Source organism: Pteropus alecto, unplaced genomic scaffold (genome assembly GCF_000325575.1).
Source record: "Pteropus alecto unplaced genomic scaffold, ASM32557v1 scaffold3, whole genome shotgun sequence".
Lineage (NCBI taxonomy): Eukaryota > Metazoa > Chordata > Mammalia > Chiroptera > Pteropodidae > Pteropus > Pteropus alecto.
Window position 1 is genome coordinate 62,258,710 of NW_006442484.1, and position 22,530 is coordinate 62,281,239.

Below are 22,530 nucleotides of genomic sequence, written 5' to 3' on the forward strand. Positions count from 1 at the left end.
TAATTTTTCCTTTTTTCCAAATAATTACCAATAATTGCCCTTGTTTGCCAGTGTTGAAACTGGATTAATTTAATAAGGCAGCCAACTGAATCAATTTTACAAATAACTTTATTTCAAAAGAAAAGTCCAAACTTCCTTTCTATTTCTCAATCCTCTAAACTGTATCAGTAAAGGTGTGCCTTTGCTAAATGTAAGTAGACTCAAATATATAGTTAAAGAATTTTATTAAACAAAGGCCATTTATTTTTTAGATTTGAGGTAGCTTCCAGTTAAAAGCTAAAGACCATATCAATAAAACCAAAGTAATATGGCATTACTTTTCTTCCCAAATGGATCTAATTTATAAACATATATGACTTTCCTCATAGCTCACAAGCTTTTTAGACAAAATCTGTACCACAAATTTTCTCCAAAATAAATGACAACACATGATGATTTATCATATCTCCTCGGGCTACGATGTGTGTGTTTTACATGTTATATGATGTGAAATATATAAATTGATTGAGCATAATTGCTGAACTCCTCATATAAACTTATCAATTCACCATAGTTACATATTTTCAAATAGAGTCTTATTTTATTTTTTAATGTAGGAATTTTAAAGTTGAATTGCAAAAAAAAGTTAAATATTTATTCAAAACATACATTTTCCATGTTTTCAATCCACCCCGCAGTGCCTTCACAGAGTTCCCATTTTAGGAACTGTACAGTGCTGAGTGCTTAGAGCTTTTCAATAATTCCAGGAAAATATGTCCCTAACCTCATGGTGTACAGTTTTAAATTGCCACCTTATGTATTAGCTTAGTGCGTTAAATTAACATAAGAGGATGCATGATGTGATGTGGAACCTAGAATTTAAAAGTTCCTCACTGACGTACATAAAATTGAAAACAATACTGAATAAACAAAGGGGATTCATGCACTTAATTAAATTGACAATCAAAAGCTTTATATATTATGGGGTTGTCAACATAGCATTTTTATTTTAAAGGATACTCTTCCTGCAAGAAATTCCAGTATTCTTTAGCACTACTTCACCCTTTCCAATAAGTGAAGACTATAACGAAATATGAAGTATCTATTTGTTGCTAAATATTCCACAGAGACATTCTAGTGATCGAAAACCATTATAGTTATGCTTTGTATCCAAGACTGCTTACTTGAATCCTCTCTGCTTTGAGAAGTGAACAGCACTTGTTATCTCTTGTCTATAGTGGATGTGTAAGTAGTAGGAATTCATCAGTATCCAATTATATTAGTCTTTATCCACTCTCCTCTCCAGGTAGAGCTGTCATCAGCAGAAAGTATAATGCTAAAAATTAAAATGGGGATATATTGGGTAGCAGGAAGAAGGGGAATCATACTTCCAATGGCATTTATCCATCCTCTGAAAAGGAAAGCTCTAATAAGAAAAACAGCCCTTGCCTATAGTATAAATTCAGAACATTTGTTTGATGTCTTTATTTTGTGGGAGGCTTTCTCTCTGCCTTCATGAAGAGGATGAGAGACAGTAATTGACTATATGACATGATATCACAAAGAAGAGAGAAAGACAAATGGAAGTTTTGGGTATTCCTATTTGTACCTAGAAACAAATAAATAATTTTTAATATATCCTAATTCGATAGCCAAATCCTTCTAACACCAAAGAGACAAAAAGTTTTTTTAAAAAATCTACCATCCACGGCCATACCATCCTGAACAAGCTCGATCCCGTTTGATCTCAGAAGCTAAGCAGCGTTGGGCCTGGTTAGGATTTGGATGGGAGACCACCTAGGAAGACCAGGTGCTGTAGGCGTAAAAAATAAAAAATAAGGGATTGTAAGCTGATGAGGTCCTTGCAATCTGTGAGGTTGCAAGGACCTCATCAGTTTACAATCCCTTATTTTTTATTAAGGTTGCCTTGCCAAATAGATAGATAGATAGATAGATAGATAGATAGATAGATAGATAGATAGATAGATAGAGCTGCCGCTTTAATCAACACAGTATTAATACCAAGATTCCAAAATCACTCAGTTTTATTTATACGATATAAAATACATAAACATGTGAAAATATAATGAAAATGCCACCTTTTACCTTTGAAATCACATAGTTCATATAACATTTCTATGAAGCAGACACAGCATTCAGGCAATAGTGATCAGACTCCCCCATCCTGAACTTTGAATTGGGAATTCATAATGCTAAAACACAGCTAAAGAGAATACTCTCTGGCAGAAGTGCAGAGGTGGTGAGAACAGAAGTATCTAGCATCCTAGGGCAGAAGTGTTCCAAGCAGACAAGTTCTGCGGAGTTATTTTGTTTTTCCTGAATGTGATGTCTCTGAAGCTAATTCTCTTGCTCTCCTAGTGCTTATATGAGCCATCCAACACCTTTTAAATAAATTCCATTTTAACACATATTGTCCAGAGTCAATTTCTGTCTTGTAGCTAAAAACATTAACACAGAAATTGTTTGCAGATGTAGTTGCAAGTACAAACACTCAGATATTATTTGGGGTGGGGAAGACAATATGCATTTGGTAGATGGAAATCTAGGACTGATTATCCAAGCAAACTGGGATAGCTAGTACTAAGGGATGAGACTGTAACAGATGGCATTAAGTGATAAAATTTTCATTAAATTATCTGTGCAAACCTTTGGTGAGAACAAGGCCCACTGCCATAGAACAGCATAGAATTCAATGACTGGAACACGGTGGCTGCTAACGGTACTAGATAACATAGCATATAACACAAGGATGATGATAGTCTCTAAGTTTTTAAATGATCAGCTTAAGGCACAGCCTGAAACTGGAGAACTTCTGTGTGCTAAAAGAATTGCTTATCTGCTATAGTTAAAGTTTCAATGAATAAAAAGTCAAACAAAATTTGGTCAGATTACTGAATTAAAAGGTCATTTTAATTCAAAACCTTAACCAATCTCTTATGTGAAAGTAAGGACATTGATCAAGAAAAAGTTCAATGTTAAAAATTTAAATGGAAATAATTTGGAGGTTTCGGAAAATTCAGAGTAAAACCACATGCCCTACATTAACTTTTATCTGGAAGAGTTGTTATGCAAGGGGATGTTGAATCTGTTATATCTACTTCCACTATTCCTTAATGTCTCCAAATTTTTAACTAGGGTCTGATCCCAGTATATCCAATAGCCAAATACAAAATCAGACCTGGAAGAAAAAGGGCTTACATGCCATAATAATTGCAAGATGTTGTTAATTACTATCAATAATATAATGAATTTTGCAGAGACTAAGGAAAAAATAATATAATTTTAGACTAGACTGAAGTCAATATATATGAATATTGATATACATTTATATTCATACATAAATATATATGAAGAGATAAATATATAAATTATCGATATAAAATATTCTGATTTTGGTATACTAGGCGGAGAAGCTAGGAATGGTTGTAAAATTGTTTGCTTATTCGGTTGACTGAAATGTGGACTCACTGGTGACCCACATTAAATGAAGTTGAAATGAGAGAAATTTCTTCATATAATATATAGAAAGCAATTCAAACACATGGATAATAGAAATTTGAGTTTATTTATCATGTGTACTCCTCTTATGCATCCCTGAGAAAGCCATTAGTTAAGGGAGTGCCTTAACGACACTCTAATGAGTATACTCTGATGCCTCTAAAAGAAGATGCAGTAGAAATGGGTTCCATGATTTTAGTGGTATACCAGAATCCCAGTTTGGGAAGTATCAATTCATGGTATTTGACTGCCTGAAGCAAAATAAAGATGATTGCTATCTATCATGTAGTGGACAAGGACAGTGTGGTACATCTGATACTTCGGAATCTGAGCCTATAGGTAATTGATTATGGAGTAACAAAGTCTAAAATAGATGGGCAACCTACTAATGATTTACTTGATGTGTACAACCAATTAAACTTTAGTTCTGGAGGACAGGCATGTGACTTGAGCTACCACAATACAAATTCCTACATAATCTCTATCCTAATGCCCATACCTGATTGAGTTTATAAACCCAGTGACCCTTAAGTAAAGGGGAAACGAAGAACTCTTCAGGAAGTAGCTCCTTACTTTCTTCAAGAGGACCTGTAGCCTTTTAAAAGGATAACTATACTTGCAAAAGGTAAATACCTAAATATTTAGGGACTAGTAAGTGCTATGAGCCAACAATAATTCTTGGAGATATAAAACACAAATAACTCCATGGATCAGGGAGAAGCTTATGGGGTCAGTTATGAAATGGTCCCATTAGAAGAGACATGGTATGATCCCAAACCCATACTATCGTAATTTCCTCAGATCCTAAGTGCCTCATTGGAACATGTGTCTACCAAAAAGTAGGAGAACCCCCATGTGTATCCTTGACTTATGAATAAAGTGGTATGATCTACGGTAGAAAGATATGACATTAAGAGTTTAGTAGAAGCCTCTGGGGTTACTTCTGTACATCAAAACAGTAAATTACCAAAAGTACTGCATTCCTAAGAGTGTCACAAAAATAGTGCCTCGTATCATCAAAGACAAATGATACAAGGTAGTTAATTCTTACCACATCCCCATTTAATTCTCCAGTTGACAAGCATAGAATAGATAGAATATGGGGAGTAGTAGGCCCATTATAGGAAATATAATCAGATTAGAATTCAAATCAACTGTTCCAGATACGGTTCTATCAATTATTCCAGATGTGATTCCTTTTGATATGGCGAATGACCCCCTCGCCTCAGCCAAATAAGCAGACTTCTTTGGATTTTGGAGGCCCAAAAATATCATATTTGGATGTGCTGCTCTGATGCTTTTACTAGGTGCTTTCAAAGTCTATCAACTTGAGTGAGGCCCAAAACAAGAGAAAGTAATCTGTTCAGCTCAGTCTGTAGTGAAAGCAGCTCTGCCATTTGATCCAGCAGAAGCTACAATATCACTTGAAGTGTTCATGGGCAATGAGGATGCTATATGCATACTCAGGCAAACCCTGACAGAAAAATCATAGCAGAAGACCCCAAGTTTCTAAGGCAGGAAGTCAGTAAACGACAGCCTGTAGGCCAAATCCACCCTGCTGCCTGTTTTCATAAAGCTTTATGGGAACAGAGCTACACTCATTCTTTTCCATACTATACAGGGTTGCTCTTGTGCTACAGCAGCACAGCTGAGTAGTTGTGACAGAGACCGCATGGCCCACAAAGCCTAAAATATTTACAATTTGTCTCTTTACAAAAAAGTTTGCCAATCCCTTTTTTAGTGTAAAACAATGCCCTTTGTATACAAAAATATTTCCTTTTGAAAAACAGCTCTTGGTTTATAAGTGCGACATGGAAGGTACTGAATACTGACCATTGGCAACTGCATGACCATGTAATTATGCTTCCATAATGAAACTGATTTATCTAATTCACCTGGGAATAAAGTCAAGCATTCCTAACAGCATTCTATCATTAAGAGAAGGGAGGCCCATTCCAAGGAGATCCTGAAGGCACAAGTATCATAAGCAAGTAGCTCATATACCCAGGATGTCTATATCTAATGCACTGCCATCTCCCTACATCTACATCTGTGGACTCAGGAGACATTCACTTGGACCAGTCCACTAAGAAAAAAAAAATCATCATCCAAGAATGGTTTGCTGGTTTTTCTGTCAGAAACAGACTGATAGAGCATTAAGCCTTATTTGGAGAAGCTCTAAAGGACAATGAAGAAGAAACAGTTTTAAAATGAACATAATTTCATGTGGTACATGTTTGCTTTATCCAGAGAAAGAATTTGCCTCTGATTAGAATCTGCATCATTTAATTGGCTGTGGCTAATCATCGTCAAATTAGCAGTTACAAAATAGTCACAGGAATGTAAAGTACAGCATACAGAGTATAATCAATAATATTGTAATAACCATGTATAGTGCCAGGTGGGTACTAGACTTATTGGGGGGGATCACTTCTTAAGTTACATAAATGTCTAACCACCATGCTGTATGCCCAAAACTAATATAATATTAAATATCAACTGAATAGATACATAAATAAATAAAGAAACAAACAAACATTGGACCTACCCTCATAATCCAGCAAAACTAATATAATATTAAATGTCAACTGAATAGATACATAAATAAATAAACAAACAAACAAACAAACATTGGACCTACCCTCATAATCCAGGATAAATTCCCCATCTCAAAATCCTCCACTTAATCACATATGCAAAGTCCTTTATGTCATGTAAGTTAATATATTCACAACTTCCAGAAATTAGAATTTGGACATGTTTGGGGAGGAATAACAATACAAAGGTGCTTAACATGCAGAATACATAAAGAACTCCTACAAATAAATGTCATATTCCTAGGTAACACTATCGATTAATTCAAAATTAATTTATAAATTCAATATAGTCCTTGTAAAAAATCAAAACTAATAACAATCACCACCACCATCAAATAAAAAGGATAAGTATAAAATTATCTGGAAGAAAAAATGGACGACGATAGTCAAGTAATTTATGAAAAAAAAAAGTGATATTTGCCCTAATAATCATTAAAGCAGTGCAATATAGATCCCAAAATAGAGAAATAGATAAACAAAAACAAATGGAGTCCATAAATAAATTCACGTTGACATGAGAATTAAATACGTGGTAGAGATGACATTTCAAATCAGCAGAAAAAGATAAACCATATGATTGACTATTCAGTGTCCTTTTAAACGAAAATAAAATGATATAACTCATATGGAAAGGAAAATTCAGGATGATTTAAGAAAAAAATTTTATTAGAACTATAAAGTACTAGATTATAATGAAAATATTTATTTTGAAGTTCTAGGCCCTGCAATAGGCACTTTATTTGGAGGACTTCAGTTATTCCATACAACAGTTCCATGAGATAGAACTACTATGATCTGCATTTTAAGATGAGGAGACTGAGGCACATATAGGTTAAGTGTCTTGTTGAAGGTCACAGAGCTGGAAAAGGATATACCTAGGAATTGACCCCAGGCATCATGACACAAAAGCCTAACCTCTCAACCATTACTCAGGCAGCATTCAAAAGAATTATTTCTTAAGGAATAAACAAACTATAAAGTCATTAAGGAACATAATGCCAAATCTGATTAAATGCCTTTTTACACTTCAAAAGACATTGTAAACAAAGTTAATAAACAAGCAACACATCAAGAGAAAGTGTATGCAAACTGATAAAGGCTTAAAAAACAAAATATATATAAAGCTCTTAATAATCATTAAAACAATTTGGAGGACAAAATAAGAATACGAACAGGCAATTCAGAGAAGAATCACAAATACTGCATATAAAAGAATATTAAACCTCAATGGTGTAACATCAGACAAGCAGGGAAATGCAAATTAAAACAACAATATTTTTTTTATCCCCACCGGATTGAAAAAAAAGTTGGAAAATGACGAGATGCAGTATAATTGAGGGAATGGAGAAACACACTTTGGTGGGAATGTCATCTGGATTATATTCTAGATGTAATCTAGATGTAATTTGGATTACTTCTAGAGTGTAATTTGAATGTTTCTATTATAATATATACAAAGGGTATACATACATATACTCTGAAAAGAGTATACCCTACATATCCTGTTTGATTTAAGAATTTTATTTCTAGTTATCCATTTTACAGAAATATTACAAAATTTATTTCAAATATATACAAGGATGTTAATTGCAACATTAGTTAGAAACAACCTATTATCAGAAATAGTTAAATGACTGAAACACCAGTACTATGAATCCTCTGCAAAAGTTAAAAATGAGAATCTATAAAAATGATATAGAAATATCACTGAAAATATCTCTAAGACATATGTTGTTACATTATAAAGTTGCAGAATAATGTATATATTATTAGCCTATTAAGAAAACTATATATCTATACAGTATATAGAACACATAGATATACATAAATGCTTAGAAAATGGTTAAGAAGGATACACAACAAACAGTTAAGAATAGATACCTCTGGGGAGGGGAGTTAGACTGGGAAAAGATGGTAATTGAAAGGGAACTCTTTATGTCCTTAAATGTTTAACAATAACAACAATGAAAATGTATTTGGGTACTGTACAAACTTTTTAGAGAAAAAATTCATTTTAAATGAATCCTGTTATTGAGAAAGAGTTTTTGATGGGTGGCACAAGTTGCCCCAGCAAACTTCAGGACACTGGCTATCTCTATGTTTGTTGTTGTTTTGATTTGTTTTCAGCTTGAGATGTACCTGACATATAACACTGTATAAGTTAAAGGTGTATAATATTTTGACTTAATACACTTATATGATGCAAAACGATTACCACCACAGTGTCAGCTAACACCTACATCACATTACATAATTACCATTTTATTTTTCGTAGTGAAAACATTTAAGATCTACTCTTAGAAATATTCGATTATATTATACAGTACTGTTAACTATATTCACCATGCTGTACATTAGATCCCCAGAACTTATTCATCTTATATCTGGCAGTTTGTATTCTTTCACCAGCCTCTCCCCTTTTCCCTTTCCTTCATCCCATCACCCCTGGTAAGCATTCTGGTCTCTGTTTCTATGAGTTCAGCTTTTTAGATTTCACATATACATGACATCCTATAATATTTATCTTCCTCTGTCTGACTTATTTCAATTACCATAATGCCTTCAAGGCCCATCCACGTTGTTGCAAACAGCAAGCTGTCCTCCTTTCTCATAGCTGAATATATATCTATCTGTCTGCCATATATGTACCAAATTTTCTTTATCCATCTCCATTCATCCATTTACAGACAGACACTTAGGTTATTTTCATACATTAGCTATTGTAAATAATGCTGCAATGAACATATGAGTGCAGAGTAAAGATATCTGATCCTGTTTTCATTTCCTTTGGATATATACCTAGAAGTGGGATTGCTGGGTCACATGCAAGTTCTTGATGTGATTTCAGTCTTCTTAAATTTATTAAGACTTGTTTTGTGGCCTAACATATGCTCTATCCTGGAGAATCTTCCACGTGCACTTGAGATGAATGTGTGTTTTGCCCAAACCATTTCAATTTACAGTTATAATATTTTGACCCAAAAATCTCACTTAAGACTCAAATGATCCTTTTTTAATCTTTCCTCATGGATCTGAAATATGTTTGAGAATCTTCTTCACTTTCTAAAATCAGTTTTCCCAAGAGAAGTACGATGACTTAGTTTTCTCTTGCCTCCTAAGTAAAGGCCACACTCAGGGAAGTACCTTCTCTCTCCTCCAGAAAATAAATTGAATGTTAACAGTTGCTTTCAATCTTGTTAACATGCATTCAATTCAGCTAATGCTCATTCAGAATTGATAATGAGCACTAAAATGGTTTCTGTATTAATACAAAGTAATCCAAAGAACACCCAGAAAATGGAGCAATGGAAGAAATATCGTACACAAATCCCCCTCTAAATCTTTGTTGTTGATTGTATTAGGGGGAGAGGAAAGGAGTGAGTTCCCAAGTGCATAACTGCCTTTTTAGAAAATAGAAGGCTTTCCTGACACTAGTTCCATATGCTGAAGATGGCATCTTCTTTTTCTTTCTATAACTAGAAATCAGTAGTTAACACAGGCATTATAATCACATCTATTTCTAGCAACCACCTTTTTATGGCTCTTTTTTAAAAATAGAAATAAAAGTTTGCAGTCTTCACAGGGTTAACCAGTGGGCTCCAGCCTTCATTTTCTCCACTGTCATCACTATATGCAAAAGTTCACTTTGCCTATTTATAAAATCAATGCGTAAATTTTCTGGTGCAAGAATGCACATCCCCGCAATATCAATGCCCTCACCCTCCAGATTTAAAATGGCTCCTCTACCATGGAAGAACCTGATTAATTTACACACCAATAATTCAGAAATTTCAGTAACTCAGACACTTTTTATACTCCTTTGTTAGAAGTGATTGTAAATTACATTCACGGGCTTCAGAGCCAATGAGAATAGCTAAAGAACAGTAGCTGAATTTTAAGTCTTAGAATTTTGGAACTCTTTTTACTACTCATTTTACTACTGAGCAAACCCATTTCCCAGATTGTAAAGAGAAATGTGACCCTTCCATATCATCAGTTAAAGTGCTAAACAGATGTAACTCATGTTTCTTATACTACACCAGCAGGAAAGGAAAGTGGAGGGGGTAGGAACAGTGTAGAGTCCCACAGAATCAAGGAATATAATTATCTTTCCTCTGAGCCCATAAGTGAAATCCCTGTAACTTGTCAGCCCACAAATTATTCCTTTTCACATCTCCAGAATTTCAGAGATGGTTAAGATCAGAGCCTGGAATGAGCTCAAATATTAGAGCATTTGCGTCTTATTTCTTTCTTGGGCAACGGACTCAGCCTAAGACTTAAGTATCTTATCTGGCAAATGAAAATAACTGCTTTGAGCATTAAAAGAAATAGTAAATGTAGCCTAAACGCAGAACCTGGTATATAAATTCTCTGAGTACTCTGTTCTCCCTTCCCTCACACAAGGTCTCCTCTTTCTATGTTCCCATCAATTGTTGCATTGCTATCACTCTTCCCAGTTGCAGCTGTTGCTCCAGAGGCTTCCTTAGGATGCACAGGTAGGAAAATGGTGCAGCAAGGTCTTAGCTGCTGCTACTATTTTGCTATCAAGTGGATCCTGAATATAAAGTCAATGCAAAGCCTAGGAGAAAAGTTCCAATATAGGTTTCCTGGAAGTCTCAGAAAACTTCCCTTTGCATCTCATTGGTGCCAGTTTGGGTCAGTGCCTATATTTCTAATCAATTAACTGTAGTCAGAGAACTGAAATTATTGATTGGCTTAGGTCTAAACCACACTTTCCATCTTTGGAGAAATCGAGGATGCCCTACCAAACCATACGAACCAAATAGGGGAGGAGTAGATCCCCAAATGACTGTTGCCAGAAGTAGGGTAAATGGATTCAGAGAAGATACATCCTCTTGTATCTCAGATTTCTCTATACTCACTCCTTTTTAGTGGCTATGTAGTGTTTTTGCTTTAAGTCTTCCAAAAATTCCATAATACAAATATTTACATATATAATCCAAAGTGTCTGCTGCCGGGATAGTCTCAAGTCTTTTAGCCTTTGGGGAACTCGTTGCTATCACAATTACATTAAATGGATGAAGTTCTCATCCCATGTCCTTGGGGAAGTCCAGAACGCTTCGAAAAAATCCTTATATTCTCTTGGGTAGATGGAATCTTCTCATCATCTCTCACTTCAGCAATTTTCCTTCCTTACCTTCTCACTTGCTGCAGCTGCTACCCTCCTGCCATACACTTGGGCTCTCCTTTTTTACTCCTCAAAACAGAATGCAGTTTGTAAACTTTATTAATATTTTAGGTGGAATAGGAAAGGATCACAGAAAAGAGTAGATCATAGGACAATTTAAAGTGAATTTAAGAATCATTAGTCTTAGAAGAAGGTTCTTGGCCTCTTGCCAAAGTTAATTTCTTGCTGACCACCTTCTCCCTGCCCACCATATTCCCCCAGCCCTTGATCTCCTGGCAGGCTGCTACCTCTTTGGATACCTCTCCCTGCTCCACATTTTGAGATTCATGAAATCCTATCTCCCCAACAGATCAGGGAAAATTTTAAATATTTACTTCTATTGTATGCAGAAAGTTTAGTTCCACATCCCCATTCAATGGAGTGTGTCCCTCATTCATTTGATAATATGAATTTGGTATATAGTAATGACAAATTTTTCAATATTTAATTTCCTTATACTGAATTTAATTCCTTGGGTCTAATACTCAAACTAAAGCAAAACAAACAAACAAACAACAAATAAATAAATAAATAAAGACATACTAAAGTTCATTTTATTGACTCTAATTTCAAATTTTAAAATTAGAAGAACAAAACATCTGGTACATGGTTCCATGATTCTGCAGCTCCATAAGCTGTCAGTGGGTTTCCCCTATTGCCTTTATATCTAAATTGTGTTTGACAGTAAGGACTCATCCTCCATCTCAAGGTTTTCCCAACTTAAAGTGTTAGCGTATATCCTTTGGCAATTCTGTCACTATTAATCTCATAGCCATTGTTCGATTCCTCTTATTCCGAACTATAATATAATATCGTCACGTCCATGAAAGTTAGAATATTCCTTAGGAGGACACCTAGGTAAGCTATTGAGTGTAATATAGTATCACTATATACATATATAGTAACTAAGATTCAGACATACAGTTGGCTTATAGTAAGTTGAAGGAGACAGACAAGAATTTTATCTTCTGATTCCTAGCACCATGCTTTGGCTCAGTAGACTCAGTAGAGTCCAGCAAGCATTCCAGTAGATGCAAACTACATCTCGGTGTTACTGCTTTTCTCCCAGATTTTGGCAGTCCTTCATTATTCGCAGATGTGTTTTTACCAGTACTCTCCCTCCACTGTACTTTCTGAAAGTCACAGTCTCTTTTTCTTTTGTTTCTGCATCCTTAGGCTATGCAAAGCCTGGCATCATAAGGTCTAAAATAAATTTCAAGCCACTTTGCAGATATCTTTCCTAAAAGCTATAAGCCACCATGAAAAGATAATCAATTTCTGATACAGAGTAAGCTTGACTGACTATTCTCCAACAGTCTTTATGTTGCTGATTAAAATATTGTTTCATTTTTAAGAGTCCAGCATACTCATTGTGGTGGGGAGGTGCTGTATACACTCATATTAGATTTGTGTGTAAGAGTTTATATATAATAGTTCTTGCATTTAACTAATTGTTATCCTTCTTATACTGTCAAAAAATATTAGAGGTTCTGGGTTGTACTAATTACTAAGCAGTAGGTCACATAGTAAGAAAGCATGACAGTGATTACATGCCCTTCTTATGGAGACAGAACCGTATCTAAGCCAAATAATTTTCTAGTAGGGCTGCCTATATTCAAATTCTAGCTCTACCACCTACTAACTGTAGCAGCTGGAGAACTCAATTTTCTCACCTTTTAAACTTGAGATAAGCACCTACCTCGAAGAAAGTGTTGTTAGAAATAAATGAATTAATATGTGAAAAGGACTTGGGAGAGTGCCTTGGAGATGGTAATGCTTACCATCACTAATTTTTATTAACTCAGTTGAAACCACCACATAAGCTCAATATTCTTTTTTAAAGTCTGAAAGTATTTGCATTATAAAACATAAAAGTCTGCCTATTTTCTAGAAAAAAATATTTTCCCTTTAATTTTTTTAATCTTAATTTATTCATTTCAGAAATATATACCGAACACCCAAGTACCATGCACCAATGATGTACCAGGAATATAGTGCTAAATAAGAGAGATAACTCCCATGAGGCTTTACTTCTAGAGGAGAAGAGAGAAAATAAACACATATATAAAATGACCAAGATAATATCAGATAGTTACAAAGCTGTGCAGGAAATGAAATGGAGAGATTTAATAGATGGGTGTAGAGGGCAGGGTTATGGCAGGGACTGATACTCTAGAAGTGGATTGAAGCTGAGATCTGAATAAGAAAACTGTTCTGCAAAGACCAGGTTGAGCACATTCCAACAGAGGGAAGAGCTGGAAAGTAGGAGCAGAAAAGTTAGTGTGGCTGAAGTGGCTTGAACCAAAGAATGGGAGATGATGTCAGAGATACAGTCAAGAGCCAGACAGTATAGAGCCTTATGGACCTTGGTCAAGTTTAGATTTTATCCTAAATGAGATGTGAAGCCATTGGAAGGTCAGAGTGAGTAAGGGTATAATCTGATTTATAACGCTGAATGGTTACCCTGGCAGCTGAGCAGAGAATGGATCACAAAGGAGAATGAATAAAGCAGAGCAGCTAAAAGGCTGCTGCAGCCAGGTGAGAGAAGATGGTAACAGTGGGAATGGGCAGATTCTAGGAGCATTTTAGAGGGAGAACTGGCAGGCTTGGAATGGATGTGAGGGTAGGGACGAGAGAAAGCTGGGGATCAAAATGTTTCTTAGTTTTGGCTTGAGAAAGTATATTGGTACTGATTTATTGAATTCAAAAGACTTAGGGAGGTAGGAATTTGGAGCAGAAAATCAAGTGCTCTTTCTTAATACTTTTATTTTGACCACATGCACTGAATAAGAGACACTTGTATTTTTCTAACTCAGAAATACACTTAAAAACTCATTTTTTAGTGTTTTGAAATTTTAGCATTTTGCAAAGCTAATTCTAACTAATCAAAGAGACCAATTCATCCTCCTTGTATTTATTATTTGAGTTATGTATTCCATTTGCACATATATAACAACTAAAGTTTAAAGAATGTGTGTAATCCATGCCACTCCCCGCACCCCCCCTCCTGCCCCACACACAACTTTCTGCTGGAAGTTTTAGGAAGCAAGAATGCAAAGGAAACTAAGACTCATACCTGCTTAACCTACAGGATGATTTAAAGCAACACGGAATAAATAAATTTAATTGTGCTGATGATGGTAGCAGCCAAATCATGTACCACACCAGAGCTAATATAGCCTAGAACAGTGTATGTGCAATGTTTTATACCACTTCTTAAACATTAAATAGCTCTCATTGCAAAAGAGTCATATTTCTTCTATTTCAGGTATTCTCAAAGAGTACAATCAGTTCTACTGTTTGGAAAACAGGAGTCTGTCCCGATGCATTTGATATAGGAGGGACAATTTTAGGACAATGCAAATTGAATGTTTGTTTATTCGCCATCTTGTCCAACAGCAATATTAGATGAATGCAGAAAACTGCATATAATTGATCTGAACCACACAGGAATACACAAAACACACACATACTCCTCAAACATCTGCCAGCTACCTCAGTTCACCAGCCTGTGTTATGAGCCACACCCATTCACATCTGGTACTAGAACTTCCCATCTGATTTCAGGTAACCCTCCTTCTACCAATTCAAAATGACTCACAAGCTTCAATCTCTCTGATGCCCATGAGCAAACTTCAGGTTTGTTTCAAGGTAAGGTGCTATATTTATTATAATATTTATATATTTCCTAACCATTTAATGTGTGGAAAATGGTGCTACCATTTTTATTAGGTTTCTAATTTTATGCGTCACTGCAAAGTTTTTGAGTGTTATACCTCTACCTGTTTTATTTCATAAGCCCTGGAACACATATAGCAGAATTGGCTACCTATGAAATGCTAATGTAGTCTTTCTGGGTTAAATTTCTAAAACTTAGCAAACATCTAGAATCATTAGGGTGATGAGAGAAATCTAGTTAATTTCTCTGAGTCATAAAATAGGTTTAACAACAATGCTTACATGAGATTTTGCAAGCTTAAGAAAATCACAACTCTCTAATTGGATATTATAAATTAAATGTTATTTCACTCACAAGAATGGTCATTTCTATCTTATATGAGTGTTCAATTTTTTCACTCTAATTGTTTTATCCTTTCTTTACATCTCATACTCACAAGAAAAAAAAACTTAAGAGAAGTTATTTTTAGTTTGAAAAGAAATAGTAAATTTTGTAAAATGTGTGTGTTTGTGTGTGTATGTATATTTATATATTGGGGATAAAGTTATAACGCAACCTAAATCCATCCTGAGAAAAAAGTATTACTGTTGCCTAACTGTTGAATACGTATAATGAAAGGAAAAGAAAATACAAAGGGAGGGAGGGAAGGGAAGAGAAGAGAAAGGGGAAGGGAAGAAATTTTACTCTTTTCACTCAAGAAGCCAAAAAAAAAAAAAAAAAATCACTGCTTAATAAAAAGTAATAGTAGAAGAGAAAAGTCTTAGTATTCATTAAAATACCATAAAGCTCTTATAAGCCAGACATATAACCGTGGCATATTTTATGAAAAAAATAAATAAATAAAAGAGAAGAAAATATTAACATCGAGAGTCTTGAAGACTTTCATCCTGAAGCCCTGGAGGTTTAGCAGGCGTCCCTCCAAGCTATCCCTAACTAGCTCAGTGTGTGGGCGTGTACCAGAGACGCCTGTCCACTAGGGGCTAGACTTTCACCAATAAACTGCTTTTAACTACAGCACTTAAATAAATTCCTACTTAACTAGCACACAGATAAAAAATGTTTTGTTAACTCTGAAACGTATTTCTGATCATAAGAGAGATAATTTTTAAATATGTACCTCAGATCAGTTTAATAGGTCCAAAAGAATTGACACAAAGACATGTATTCACAAAATAAATGCTCTTTCAGGAAGTTTACATTGTGACATTAAAAGGGTTTTATCATTGAAACACTTGCTATTTTCCACCTTTTTCACTTCCCAACTTTATGAAGGTTAAAGACTTTATCATGCACTAATTGTGCTTAATTAACATCAAGCAATCAAGTATTGATGGTGTGCCACTGTTATATAAATGTATTAGAAGCAGAACAAGACCACAGTTGTTTTTAAATTTTTATGGAATTCACCAACTTATCAAATTTTATTCAGTTATTTCTGAATAATAGGATTGGGAAACAACTTATGGGTTTTTTTGGATTTTGTTTTTTAATTTTCATCCAGTTTTCTATAACAAGGAAGTAAACTTTTATAGTCACAAAGAAGGGTAATTTTTAAATTTAAGATTCATTTATTGCACTCCTATCGATCCTGCTCTACCCATACAAGGATGAAGTAGATCAGAACCCTTTCTCAAGCTAGCCCAGTCACATTTGAGAGAGAGCTATATAAACAGCACCCTCTCAAAACAATGGATTTCCTTGTGCTATGAAATAGGTGTGCAGAACAATATAAAGCAGGGTGTGCAACTGCTGAGATCCATGGTTCGGAGTCAGAGAACTATAGTCTAATATCGATTCTGCTGTGTGATTCTCAGTACATTTTTAGCCACCCTAAGTTTCTCTACTGTGAATCAGAAATGGTAATTGCTATCTCATAGGATTAAGTGAAATAATGTATGTAAAGCTTTAGCACAGTCTCTGGCACATGCTAAGTGTTCAAAAAATGGTATGTTCTTATAATAGAGAACCAGGGAAGCTTGGGGTAGGGCATTAACAACAAACATACCTACTGATCAACGTGTGATGGACAGAGGAGGGGAGGTTCTCAGTGCACCAACACTCATCTACTTTGGATGTTCACTGCATTAGAATTTTATAGTGAGATATATATATACACACACATATACACACTTACTATCTGCAAGAAATATAAATGTCTTATAGCATAGAGTCTATTTTGAAGCTTTAAACCCAACAAGATTATAGAACTCTCTCAGGAGGAATGAGTTGGCCAAGTTCTGCCAAGGAAGTTCTCACAAGAAGGCATTATAAAATGTCCTTATTCCTCAGAACTTAACTTTAAAATGTTCCCACTGGAGTCCAATGGGAGTTTTATGGGAGTAAAGGATAGAATTAGGTCTTGTGTATTTTTAAAGGGTCATTCAAAAAGGCAAAGTCTAAATTTTTTGCAGATGGCAGAGTAAGGACTGATGCAGTTGGCCAAAACTGACCTTTTATATTTTCCAAAAGCAAATGTTTACTGAAAGAGCACTCTACTATACTACCAATGGAAAAAAAAAAAAAATCCTGGATGCTTACATTGGACAACTCAGCACACATTTGCTGCCAAATGCATTTATAAAAATCAATAATAATATTTTCCATGGTACCTGTTTTCAACCTTCCCTCCAAATTTTGCCCTGTAGTTGCTTTTTCTCGAACACAAATATGTTTCTGAGGAAAAATAACATTTTAAATGAGAATAGGCTTGTGAAAGAAGCACATGCATTTTAAGAACCTTACTGTTCACTTTATAGTCTCTACTTCACCACAATGATGCACAGGCAAGGATGAAGATGATTGATTTTGCCAGGTCTTCTGGATAGTAAATTCAGAACTGATTTTAACTTCTTCCAGAATGAAACTCCTTTCAAAATTCTTTCAAAACACAACTCTCTTTTTCAAAGAGAAAAAGGGGTTTCAGAAATTTCTATGCTCTTTTCAACGTTAAATAAATAACTCTTAAAAAGCAAAGTTTTGATGACTTGAATAAAAAAAATGGTTAGAAATACTACGCCAAACATGAATGAGAAAAGTTAAAGAAAAGGCAGTTTGTCACCGTATGTATTAGATTTGATGAATTCAAAAAGTTTGGCGGGAAGAGTGCTTGCCTCAGCAGCACATATACTAAAATCAGAATGATACAAAGATTAGCATGACCCCTGTGCAAGGATGACATGCAAATTCATGAAGTGTTCCATGTTTTAAGAAGTTTTTAAAAACACATGTAAAATGGTTTCTGGAATGCTACTTACAATCAATCTACTGGAGAAGAGTTTTTTTGTTTTTTGTTTTTTTTCAGGGAATGAAGGTGATATCTATTCTGTAATGCATCTAGACAAGTGCCTAGAAACAAAAGTATTAAAGATTGTTATATAGTGTTTGCTACCTGCAAAATAAAAGAAGTTTAGGGGTAAACATTGAAATTATGAACTCAAATTATCAGTAGAATCAATCATCCCCACAAGTTCTAGCCATAGTTTAGAACTTTCTTATCTTCTTACTTATTAAGTGGGTTTCAAGTACTCATTTAACGTGTAGATTTTTAAAAACATTTTATTCCATAGCTGGTCCCTAGAAAACATAAAACACCCCACTTTTCTTTCTCACGAGAAAATAAACACCGCAACTATTCATTTAGACAACATTAAAAATGTCTTATATACATGAAGTGATTTTAGCACCTAATCTAAGTTTTGTTTTCTGTTATGAATTGTAGAAGTCTATACCTTTTTGAAAAACAATAAGAATAAATGAGTAACTTGAAGTGTGAAAGAAAACCCCAATTTGGAGAAAACTTTGGTTGTTTCTTGTGAAGTTAAATATACTCCTATTCTTTGACCTAGCAATTCCACCTCTAGATAGTTCAAGAAAATAAAAATAAAAATATATATTCGTAAAAACATTTGCACAAGAATGCTCATAGGAGCTTCATTCATAAGTGGCAAAAACTAGAAACTCAAATTCCATCAAGAGAAGAATGGACATATTTTTAGTAAATTCATGCAGCAGAATACTACTCAGCAAAAAAAAAACACCACACAACGTGAATAAGTCTAAGAGGCATTACCCTGTTCAAATGAAGCCAAACACAAAAGAGTACACAATTCCACTTAAATGAAAGTCAGTATTAGGCAAAACTAAAACAATAGTTTTAAGAATCAGAGAAGTGGTTGGGTAAAGATAAGGGTTACCTGGGGGAGGACAGGAGGGTACTTGCTGGTGTGATAGCAATGTCTGTTCTTTATAGGGGTATAGATTATATAGCTGGCTATATGCATTTGTCAAGGCATGAAACTGCACACTTAAAATGTGGGTTTCACTAAAGATTAATTATATCTCAAAAAAATAAATGTATATATTTTTAAAGATTTTTTTATGTATGTCATGCAAATAAACAAAAGGAAGTATGAATTCTTTTAAATGTCTTCCTATATTGCTATTTGTGAACTTAAGTGGTTCTAACAACTTAATGAATATATTTAATTTTGCAACTATGCATCATTTTTCTAACTGGTCTATTTTCCAGAAGGCAAGAGCTTGTCTCTTTTTTTAAATTTAAATTGTTTGTAACACAGCACACAAATTGCCATTAAACATGGCAATGCAATGAGAACCTCTAGAAGGAACAGGTGGATCACTTCCCTTTTTTTTTTTCTTATGACTTTGAGAATAAATCTTCCCCAAATGACACCTTTCTCCTTCAAACACTTCAGTTGTATATTTTATAACTTTTACATATGTCATTTTTACATGACAGTCACAGCTCCCACCTGGAGTTTTGCAACACTGTCCGCATGTTACCTTTTTTTTTTAGAATATGCATGTTTTATTCTGAATAATTTTGCATAATAAAAATGAACATACAAAATAATTAACACAAAATATTTTAACAAGCTGAAATAAATCATGAAAGAAAAAAGCAGATATACAATCCATGGCGGTCTCCAAAAGTCTTATAAAAGTTGAAGAACATCCTTCCAGTTTCACTAATGGAAAGACCTGAAGGTCAAAATCTAAATCCCAATATCTAGAGGCTAAAAATAATCTACTATATACTACCTAGGCAATTAATACTGATGTTAAAGATAGCCAAATTCAACTGCTGATGTTAAAATAATCATGCAAATGGTTTAATAGTCACAGAGATTTTAACTAACAAGCTGAGAAAAACTTCAAGAATCACAAGATCCCTATTAAAACATTTCAAAATAGACTGATCTTTTTCATTGCCTTGCATAGTCATTCATTCACTTATTTGTTCATTCTAGCCACAACTATTTATTGGGCATCTATTATGTACCAGAAGGATACCAGAAATACACAATAAGAATAGTCTCTTCAACAAATGATTTGGGAAAACTGAATACTACATGCAAAAGAATGAAACTTGACCTTATATTGCACCATGCACAACAATCAACTTAAAATGGAGTAAAGACTTGAGCATAAGACCCCAAACTATAAAATTCCTAGAAGAAAATATACAGAATCAGTTTCATTACATTGGCCTTGGCAATGATTTCTTGGATGTGACAACGAAAGCAACAGGCATCAAAAACAAAAATGAGTAAGACCACTAAACTAAAAAGCTTCTTTTCTGCACAGCAAAGGAAACAACAGAGATTAGATGATTAGATTTCATTTTAAATGTTCTTTCCATAATTTTTTTAAAACATGAGATGCTCACTACATTATAAAATTTTAAGATACATGGTGATTTGACACATATTCTTTAGAAATGTACAAAGGTCAAAAAGAATTGTTGTGAAAAAAAATGTAATTTAATACCTGGGGACTAAGGTGAGAATGTGTCACTACTTACTGCTAATAAGACAGGAGTAATTTTTCCCACTATATATTCCTGTTACAATTTGCAAGCAAGTGAAAAGAATACAATCCTAATGAATAAAACTTTCAGAAAGCATAGAAAGGCAATCTATGGAGCCTTACAAGCAATGCCATCTATTGTCAGAGAAAAGTGGAAAAGGTCATGGAAAAGAACCTAAAAACTTCATGTACTGACTATTTATTCAATGTTTAAGTTAGAATGTACATTCTGATGTTAGTAACAGAAATGCAGGCTTATTTCTCTCTCACATCAAAGAAGTCATGAAGTTGATAGGCCAAAGCTGGTATGGCGGGCCCACAGTCATCATGAGTCCAGGGTCCTTCAGGCTTTCTGCTCTACCATCTTTAAGTTGCTTCAGGATCCAGTAGGACTGCTGGAGTTCTGGTCATCATATTCACATTCCAGGAAACAAAAGAGAAACAGATGGCTAGGGACAGAAGAGTTTCCCCAGAAACACCCCATAACAACTTCCACTAACATTTTATTATTCATCCCTATCAACAAGAAAGGCTGGGTGATGTAGTGTTATAATCATCCAAGATTAGTAAAGAAGAAAGAGAGGATGGATATTGGACAATCCTTTACATAACACCAGTGCTGGAGGTAAAGATTAACTATATCCTTTTGCCTAATGGAATATAAAAATGGTAACTGTAGTTGTTTTTCCTCTTATAACAACAAAAGCAAACAACTGACTGTTTAGCACATGTCACGCAGTGTTCTAATTCTTTTCTTGTATTATTTTATACACTCCTTTTAATAACCCTATAAATAGGTGAATTCTTCCCCTATTTACAATCACAGAACTAAAGCACAGAGTTTAAGAAACTTGCTCAAATTCATAGAGCTGTTAAGTATCAGAGCCAGAATTTGAACTCAAGTAAACTGCCTGGCTCTAGAACAAAAAAGTATATGATAAACAGTATTTTTAAATTAAAACTAACAAACATATGTGATTCAGAGAGATAAAACTGTACTAAAAATTACACTTACATTAATGTTGGTCATAGTATTTTCTGACTGGCAAGAATTTGTTATTTTCATCTTTAAACTTTTCTGAATTCTCCAAAATCCCCATAATGGTTAGGTATTGCTTTTGTAATAAGAAAGAAAAAATATTTTGTAAAATAACACTATAACCAGGATCAAAAAAGAAAAAAAAAGGTATTTAATTGCTAAGTATGACAAGTAAGTAAACATGAGATTGATGAAGCAAGTTTTTATTCTTCATAAATGCCGATAACACCCAACCATCGATGCATATAGAGCTATGTCAGCTAATGCACTTGAATGGAATTCCCTCTAAAGGCAAACACTGTTGGTCAACAGGCTTTCTGTAGTCATCAACTTACATGCTGGGTGTTTAAACAATGCACATTAAATTCATCTCAACCATGCACAAATTCTAATAACAATGTTTACTGAAAGAAGCCAAAAGGTGTGTGTGGAGGAAGGGAGAGTTGTATGGTCAAAAAAACTAAATGTTGCTCAACTGCTAACTTTGTATTACTCTCAATGTGATAATATGATAAAGGCAAAATCTTTATGCTAATGAGAAAAAAAAGAAAAAAGGTTCTGGTAACTACTAAAATGGTGGCTGACTGAACAAGAATATATTTTGTTTTATACGTCTTTTATGCAGAGCCATTATAATATAATGTGTGACAATTGAACATTATCGAACTTAAATTTCAGGTTTGGGTCTTTTATATCAACA

The 22,530-nt window shown here is 34.4% G+C and overlaps 1 non-coding gene and 1 pseudogene across 1 annotated transcript; both read left to right on the forward strand.

The window, feature by feature from the left end:
• The first annotated feature begins 1,682 nt into the window (after positions 1–1,682).
• Positions 1,683–1,801, forward strand: LOC112470753 (annotated as a pseudogene).
• A 16,263-nt stretch (positions 1,802–18,064) lies between these two features.
• LOC112470425 lies at positions 18,065–18,168 on the forward strand. Its single transcript, XR_003042995.1, has one exon. It is a non-coding gene; the product is annotated as a U6 spliceosomal RNA (small nuclear RNA).
• Positions 18,169–22,530: the final 4,362 nt, after the last annotated feature.